This window comes from Canis aureus, chromosome 13 (genome assembly GCF_053574225.1).
Source record: "Canis aureus isolate CA01 chromosome 13, VMU_Caureus_v.1.0, whole genome shotgun sequence".
Taxonomy (NCBI): Eukaryota; Metazoa; Chordata; class Mammalia; order Carnivora; family Canidae; genus Canis; species Canis aureus.
Genome location: NC_135623.1, coordinates 52,307,702 through 52,317,090, shown reverse-complemented (window position 1 = coordinate 52,317,090; position 9,389 = coordinate 52,307,702). Strand labels below are relative to the sequence as shown.

General features: G+C 38.5%; 1 long non-coding RNA gene across 1 annotated transcript; it reads left to right on the top strand.

The window, feature by feature from the left end:
* The first annotated feature begins 3,649 nt into the window (after nt 1-3,649).
* On the top strand, nt 3,650-8,921 carry LOC144282512 (uncharacterized). The gene is made up of 3 exons (XR_013350973.1): nt 3,650-3,788; nt 4,478-4,615; nt 8,381-8,921. It is a non-coding gene; the product is annotated as an uncharacterized LOC144282512 (long non-coding RNA).
* Nucleotides 8,922-9,389: the final 468 nt, after the last annotated feature.

Genomic DNA, 9,389 nt, shown 5'->3' with positions numbered 1-9,389 from the left:
CACAAACATTAAAATGAATAAGAATGACCACTGAGACATTAATTTGGTAAAGGTCAGATGATTTGCTGATTGCAAGAGTTCCTTGGGATTTTCTACCTTCTATGTAACATTGATACTGATACTTATGATGAAAGAGAGGGAGAGAATGGCTATACAGGGGATGATTGAGCCAAGTTAATTGACTTTGTTAGGCTAAAATTGTAATGATTTTTTGTGATGGTCATTATGATTTAAAAAATTGGTAAATAGAGTCTAGAATCTTGTGGACTGAACCAGCATCTTGGTGGCTTCAGTGCTAAAATGTGGGAAGGTTTGTTTTTTTTAGTGAAGGGAGCAGAAAACATGCTATGTTGATCAAAATACAAAAGGTATTGAAAAGAAGCTGAGGAGGAAGAGGGCGATTTTTTAGAGTATGACATTGGAAGAGAACAGACTTATTCTGTGCACTGGGAAAAAATTATCTTGACAGTGAGATAGGAAATTGTACCAATTACAAACCATCACATTGTAATCATCATTAGTTTGTGGCTGCTCTAGTCAAGCAAGAGCAAATATTCAAATAGAAGGTATTATTCCAACAGTGCTTTCAAATCCCTTTATAGTCTATTAAGCAAATTGGAGGAAGCACATGGAGCTCAATTCACCTGTAAGAAGGATGCAGTGTACTATTATTGTACACTAATAATAGCAGACAGGAGCTTTGTGTAGGAAGGGTGTTGGGGGGAGGGTAAATTAGTCGCCTTTTGGAGAAGGATGAACTCCTTTAGGCCCCTAGGGTGACTTTCAGTACATACATTTTGCACTAATTGACACCCTTGGGTCCAAGTATTAATGCAGGCCAAGAAGGGAATGGTGTGCTCCCCAGGCATCAGTAGCATAAGGCCCATTATTATTATTAATAATAAAGTATTGTACTTACCGCACATCTTTGACCAAAGACTTTTTTTTTCCCTTCTAAAACACTCTCATTAATCCTAGCACCATTATTGGGATTAAGTGGCTAAAACACTTTATCATTACCTCCATTTTTAAGAGGAAGGGACTAACCTAGCAAAGTGGCAACTTGCTTGGGCCATGGTGAATCAGAAGTGGAAAGGAATGGGCAGCCCGGGTGGCTCAGCAGTTAGTGCCGCCTTCAGCCCAGGGCCTGATCCTGAAGACCTGGGATGGAGTCCCACGTCAGCCTCCCTGCATGGAGCCTGCTTCTCCCTCTGTCTGTCTCTGCCTCTTGTTCTCTTTCTGTGTCTCTCATGAATAAACAGATAAAATCTAAAAAAAAAAAAAAAAGAAGAAGTGTAAAGGGCTAAGAAATCAGGATTCCTTGCTTTTTTCTTAGGTTAAAAATATCTTAGCTGATGAAAAGATGTTAGGCACTGAATCTGGAAATCAGCAAATGCTTTTATTTCTCCCACTTGTCTTCTAGCCTGCAGTACTTTCATTTGATGGAAGTGCTATGGGGGGGTTTCTCCTTTCCCCAAGATGATTGAAGAGGGTCATTGGTCCACTGGGCACCAGCATTGTTTTTTGCTTTTTTTTTTTTTTTTTTTTTTTAGTATTGTAAGCCTACTCCTCCCATGACATTTAAACATCTTAAAAAATGATGTGACAATACATTCTACAGTAAAATCTAATTGTGAAAGATAGCATTAAAAAGGAATCTATTCTGTAAGTATTTAATAAGACAAGGGTCCAGTTTAGCAATGAAAGCAACTGGCCTATGAAGATCATCGAACATACGTATACATGTGAACACCTGAGACCTGGGACTCCCATCAAATAGGCAGACGACCTCTAATACATGTCATTTTGTGGTTTATTGTCCCCATAGACCTTTGAGATTTCCTCTCTGGTTTCCAAACAAAGTCTTTATTCCTTCAAATTATTGGATTTGTGTGACAGTTGATGGTAGTTTAAAATAGAAGCCTTTACCTTCCATGACAAAGTGGTCTATTGCAGGCTCCCAGGTGAGTGGGATTCACTGAAGAATGTTCAGGTTTCCTGTACTTACCAAAAGAAGCACTGCAACCTCAGGAACAGGGACTCACTCATCAGAGTTTGGGTCATCTGGTATGATCCAAGAATCATTTTTTTGGTTTGAAATAAATATATTCCTCTTTTTCTTTTTTCTCTCTGTGACTATAGGATGACTACTGGATCTTTATTTAAATCTATAGTATTATCAAATGAATTAAGAACATATGCTTTGAAGTTCTTAAAACTTTGTGTAACCTTGGACATCTAACCTCGCCAAGTCTCAGTTTTCTATTCTATAAAATGGGCTAATAATTGTACTTATCACATAGCAATAGATGAGGTAATGTATTTAAATGCTTCACACAGTGCCTGACACATAGTAAGAAATCAATCAATGTTGGGTGTTATTAACCACTGATACCCTTGATTTATAAATAAAATAATTAAGGTTTAAAAATATTGAATAATGCTTGACTGCAGCCACAAATTACAAAGCCTGACCCAACTCCTTTGTCAACTTTGAAGGAACAAAATGGTTTCTAACAGATCTGTGAAATCTGTTTCTCTGGTTTATCTTCAGGGATTGTAAAGTCTATAACTTGACTGTTCAGTTTTCTCTTTTTATCTGCAATAATTAAGTCACACCTCACACAGTTTATTTGAACTACTTTATATCCCAAATCCTTGGGTTGCCCCACAAAATCAGAGAATAATTTCAGCTTTTTAGCAGTGTTTTAGAAATAAGTCACAGAAATTTGCCTATTTGATAATAGCTATTTTATGATTCATGATATATTTCTGCATGAGTGGGAGGAAGAGACTATTACTGGGAAGAGACTCTCCTACAGTAATTAAGTTTGCATCCAAGGATGATTCTTAAAAATCCCAACATCCAGGCTGCATCCCAAATAACTCAACAAACTTTCTGGGTATGGGATCAGGCTTTACTTTTAAAGCTTTTCATGTGTTCCCATATGCAGTTAAAGTTGGGACCCACTCTAGTGATGGCTTTACACTTTAGCAAGTCATCAGGATTATGGGGAACCCTAGGGCCTTAATCTCAGAGATTCTGTATTCAATAGGTCTAGGGCTAACACCTGGGGGATTTTCACTTTTAACCAGAATCCCCATATATCCTCCTCCCCTTGGTGATTCTGGCTGAGTAGTCTTAGGACCACATTTTGGAAAACCCTGGTATTGACAAGTAATCTATTTAAACGATTCCATTTTAAATTCATAAAGTTCTAAACCAGTGTAAAATTCTCATGAACAATACACATTCAGTCTTATCCAAGTCACCACATGTGGAACTTCACTTTGCTTTCAGAAGTGTGGTAAAATTTAAAATTAGCACCTTACAGTTTTGAGTTTGACTTTTTGTGCATCATTGTGAAGCTGCCTTAATTCACCAGACAAGAGGCAAGGAACTGCTTTTGACTGCTGAGATGAATCTGGGAAGGTTTCCAGAGACTAGGTTTGCTCTCATTGCTGGATTTACCCCCAGGTTTCAGCCTATTGTTGTAGCTAAATTTATTAAACTTTAAAAATAAGCTTTTATTAGAATTTTCTTTGTCTTTTAGGTTTTTAGCCATCTACTGAGATTTCTATAACTTTACCGTGGTTTCACTAAATGAAAACCTTTCTAATGAAACTCGTATGAGGCTGCTACATTTAATGTCAGACTTCCTGTTTGCTTTGTAATAAAATACAACTAAAATTTGCACATGTTTAATTTTTCTCAAGTTCCCTTTCAGCTTCTTGGACTTGACATTCCTTGGAGACACACCATGTGTTCTTCTTGTGAAATCTGAGCTGTAAGCATACTCTGTGTTTAACCCCTGCCATAGACCCCAGTATAAATTGTTCTTGGGAAAGAACAATTTATAAAACGGGAAATAACTTTTATAAATCTTTCTTTCATTTTCATTGAGGTTTAACCCAAGTATACTAAGTATACTAAGTACCCACCCTCCCAAAAAGAATAAAACAATATTGTTGGAGCTCTTAACGTTTTGTGGACAAAAAGGTATATTCACTAAACAGCACCAAATATAGAGTACTGTAAATTGGCTCTTAAAAGAATTAGGGTAATTACTAATTAACATGGCAATGTGATGATATCATGGGTCCTTCTGAAGCAGGCAACCTTATAATTTATGGCCTGTGGGCCTAGCATTTGGTAATTTGAAAATGATAAGGCTGATTGAGAATAGCCATTTCTTTTTATTTTTTTAATTTTTTAAAATATTTTATTTATTTATTCATGAGAGACACAGAGAGAGAGAGGCAGAGACACAGCCAGAGGGAGAAGCAGGCTCCATGCAGGGAATCCCATGTGGGACTCAATCCTGGGACTCCAGTGTCATGCCCTGAGCTGAAGGCAGGAGCCCAACCGCTGAGCCACCCAGGCGTCCCAAGAATAGCCATTTCAACTCTTTATCCTTGATAGTTGACTTTAAGCACTGGTTACTTAAACAGCTGCTTTTATCTCTGCCATTCACAGTTACTCTCAGTGTCTAGGGCAGAGGTGTCCTGGTAAGAATCAGCATCTAGACCAGGAGTGATGTGTAACTCTGAAACACAAATCTTCCTGGTGACTCACCAGTCCAGGACCAAGGAGAAGATGCCCCACTGAACTCAGGTATGGTTCTGCCATTTCAGGGAAAATCTGGCTGTGCCCAGAATATACAGGCATACCTTGGAGATACTGCAGGTTTGTTTCCAGACCACTGCAGTAAAGCAGATATCACAGTAGAGCAAGTCCAATGAATTTTTTGGTTTGTCAGTGCATATAAAAGTTATATTTACACCAAACTTTAGCCTACTAATTGCATAGTAGAATTATGTCTAAAACAACAGTAAATACACCTTAATCCAAGAATATTTTATTGTTGGGGTGCCTGTGTGGCTTGGTTGGCTCAGGTTGTGATCTCAGGGTCATGAGATTGAGCCCTATATCATGCTCCATGCTGGGTGTGGTGCCTGTTTGAGATTCTCTCTTTCCCTCTTCTTCTGCATCACCCCCCTTTCATGCTTTTTTATTTTGTCTGAATTTTTTTAATTGTTGAAAAGCATTAATCATCATTTGAGCTTTCAGTGTCTAATAGTCTTCTTGTGGGTAGAGAGTCTGGCTTCCATGCTGATAGCTGCTGGAAGGTTAGGGTAGCTGTGGCAGCTTCTTAAAATAGGACAACAGTGAAGTTTGCTGCATCATCAATGGACTCTTCCCTTCATGAATGATTTCTCTGTAGTATGTGATGCTGTTTGATACCATTTTACCCATAGTAGAATTTCTTTCAAAATAGGAACAGTTCTCTAAAACCCTGCTGCAGTTCTATCAACTGTTTATGGACTATTCTAATCCTTTGTTGTCATTTTAACAACCTGCAGAGCATCTTCACCAGGAGTAGATTCCATCTCAAGAAACCAATTTCTTTGCTCACTCATAAGAAGCAACTCCTCGTCTGTTACGGTTTCATTAGGAGATCACAGCAATTTAGTCAAATTTTTAGGCTCCACTCCTAATTCTGGTTCTCTTGCTATTTCTGCCACATCTGTAGTTACTTCCTCCACTAAAGTCTTGAATCCTGCAAAATCATCCTTGAGAGTTAGAATCGACTTCTTCCAAACTCCTGTTCATACTAATATTTTCACCTCTTTCCATGAATCAACAATGTTCTTAATGATATCAGGAATGGTGAATCCTTTCCAGAAGATCTTCAATTGACTTTGCACAAATCTATCAAAGGCAGCTATCTATCTATGGCAGCTACAGCCTTAAACAATGGGGATTTCTTAAATAATAAGACTTGAAAGTTGAACTTACTCATTGACCTATAGGCTGCAGAATGGATGCTGTGTTAGCAGGCATGAAACAACATTCATCTCACTGTCCATCAACCTCAGGTTGGCTGACCAGGTACAAAATATGTCAATGAGCAGTCATTTTTTGAAAGGAATCTTTTTTTCTGGGCATTAGTTCTCAACAGTGGGCTTAAAATATTCAGGAAATCATGCTGTAAACAGAGGGGCTGACATTCAGGCTCTGTTGTTTCATTTATAGAGTACAGGTAGAGTGGATTTAGCATAAAATTTAGTGGATTTAGTATAATCTTCTTAAGAGCCCTAGGAATTTTGGCTTCAACTTGAAGTCACCAGCTGTATTTGCCCCTAACAAGAGTCAGCCTATGCTTTGAAGCTTTGAAGCTAGACATTGACTTTACCTCTCTAGCTATGAAGGTTCTAGATGGCATATTCTTCCAATAGAAAGCTATTTCATCCACATTGAAAATCAGTTGTTTAGTGTAGCCACCTTCATGAATTATCTTAGGTGGATCTTTTGGGTAACTTGCTGCAGCTTCTCTGTTAATACTTGCTGTTTCATCTTGCACTTTGATGTTATGGAGATGGTTACTTTCCTTAAACTTAATGAACTGGCCTTTGGTTTCAATTTTAAAATAGTTGTGTCTCAGAAAATAGGGAGACCCGAGGAGAGAGAAAGAAATGGGGGAACAACTGGTTGGTGTAGTAGTCAGAACAAACACAATATTTGTTGATTAAGTTTGCTGTCTTATATGGAAGTGTTTTGTGGTTCCTCCAAACAATTACAGTAGTAATAAATATCACTGATTACAGATCATTGTACAAATATAATAATGAAAAAGTTTAAAATGCCAAAATGTGACACAGAGATCTGAAATGAGCTAATGCTATTGGAAAAATGGCACTGATGGACTTGCCCCATGCGGGGTTGCCACAGACCTTCAATTTGGAAAAAAAAAAAAATGCAGTATCAAAAAGATCACAATAAAGTGAAGGGCAGTTAAACAAGGTATGCCTGTATCACATTAGTGAATATTTAGCTTCATAATGAGAGGAGTTGGGTGGAGGGAGACTTAACCTTCAGTGCATCCATTCATTCGACAAACATTTTAGGTCACTTACTGGATGCCAGATTTGCTTGGGCATTGGCAATATAGTGGAGAAATATAAAGCAGTAAAGAAGAAGAGAAAAAATGGTTGGAGGGGTAGGTGTTATAATTTTAAAACTAAAAATCAAAGAAGGTCTTACTGAGAAAGTGACATTTGAATAATGTCCTGTGAGAGGAGACAGAGTCATTTGGGTATTTGAAAAAGTAGTCTAGGCCGAGAAAAGAGTAGATGCAAGAGTCCTGAAACAGAGAGTACCAAGCTAGTCAGAGGCCAGGGATCTGGGTTGTTAGGGTTAGGTGGACTATAACACTGGTTGGAGCTAACCAAGTATACCTAATTAGCCACTAGTTAAAAATGGTTACTTAAAACTCAAAGACAACCTACAGAATGGGAGAAGATATTTGCAAATGACATATTAGATAAAGGGCTAGTTTCCAAGATCTATAAAGAACTTATTAAACTCAACAGCAAAGAAACAAACAATCCAATCATGAAATGGGCAAAAGACATGAACAGAAATCTCACAGAGGAAGACATAGACATGGCCAACATGCATATGAGAAAATGCTCTGCATCACTTGCCATCAGGGAAATACAAATCAAAACTACAATGAGATACCACCTCACACCAGTGAGAATGGGGAAAATTAACAAGGCAGGAAACAACAAATGTTGGAGAGGATGCGGAGAAAAGGGAACCCTCTTACACTGTTGGTGGGAATGTGAACTGGTGCAGCCACTCTGGAAAACTGTGTGGAGGTTCCTCAAACAGTTAAAAATAGACCTGCCCTACGACCCAGCAATTGCACTGTTGGGGATTTACCCCAAAGATACAAATGCAATGAAACGCCGGGACACCTGCACCCCGATGTTTCTAGCAGCAATGGCCACGATAGCCAAACTGTGGAAGGAGCCTCGGTGTCCAACGAAAGATGAATGGATAAAGAAGATGTGGTTTATGTATACAATGGAATATTACTCAGCTATTAGAAATGACAAATACCCACCATTTGCTTCAACGTGGATGGAACTGGAGGGTATTATGCTGAGTGAAGTAAGTCAGTCGGAGAAGGACAAACATTATATGTTCTCATTCATTTGGGGAATATAAATAGTAGTGAAAGGGAAAATAAGGGAAGGGAGAAGAAATGTGTGGGAAATATCAGAAAGGGAGACAGAACGTAAAGACTGCTAACTCTGGGAAACGAACTAGGGGTGGTAGAAGGGGAGGAGGGCGGGGGGTGGGAGTGAATGGGTGACGGGCACTGGGTGTTATTCTGTATGTTAGTAAATTGAACACCAATAAAATAAAAAAAAATAAAAATAAAAAAAAATAAAAATAAGAAGGCAAAAAAAATAAAATAAAATAAAAATGGTTACTTGCTAGGCTTGGAAATGGAGGCCCCTCCTAACTGCCCATTTCTCCTCATCTTCCTCTGTTCCTCCTCCACCCCTCTTTTTTCTTGTCTTTCAGACTTGTTATCCTCTGTTGAAAGTTTTCTTCTTATGGATCTCTGAGTAAGGAGACTAAAGATTCAGAATTAAATGGTCATGGTCTTGTCCTCAAAGGGAACATTCCAAAAGATGATTCTGACATCTTCTAACAATATATGAAGACACTTCTAACCACATGAAAAGCACAGGAGATAATTGCATTTGATAACTCAGCTTTATAGTAAAAATTAAAAATGTCAATTTGTGGTAGAGGATTGGCCTGTATTCTGATCTGGTGAGGAAGGGTTTAAGCTGGTTTGGACATCTCTAGGAGGTTCTGTGGTGGTGCAGGAAGCAATATTTGGGCCTTGGCTTCAGACAGATGTTGAATTTGAACCCTAGTTGTGAAATTTTCTGAACTGCAGTTTTTTCATTGTCCTTGAGATTTTTCATGAGGTTTAAAAATATGGCAAATAAGTGCATCAAGGTGGCTCAGTTGGTTAAGTGTGTAACTCTTGATTTCAGCTCAGGTCATGATCTCAGGGTTATGAGATGGAGCCCCATGTTGGGCTCCACACTCAGTGGGGACTCTGCTTGAGATTCCCTCCCTCTGCTCCTCTTCCCACTTTTTACACTTGTACTCTCTCAAATAAATAAATAAATCTTTAAAATAATAAATATATGGCAAATACCTTGTTCATAATTGGAGGCCAATAAATTTTAAGAGTGTCTTTATAAATGTTTAGGTATAAATAGTGAAAGAAGTCCAGCAGAGGAAGAAAAGAGAGAAGGAAGTGAAGGGATGTCTTTTAGGAGAAAAGAGAGAGGAGCATATTTGTAGGCTGAAGGCAAGAAGCCAGTGGAGACTAAAAAGGTGAGAGGTCATGCCTTTTCACTTTCACACATTCCTACAGGGACACTGTTGTCATCACTTCCTTATAGAGCTGTCTCTGTGCCTCATGGCTGGTGAGGCAGTCATGAATAGAAGTGGGGTGGAGTGAGTGACAGGGGCCACTGGGATCCTGGTAGCCCATGTTTGTCAATAATTA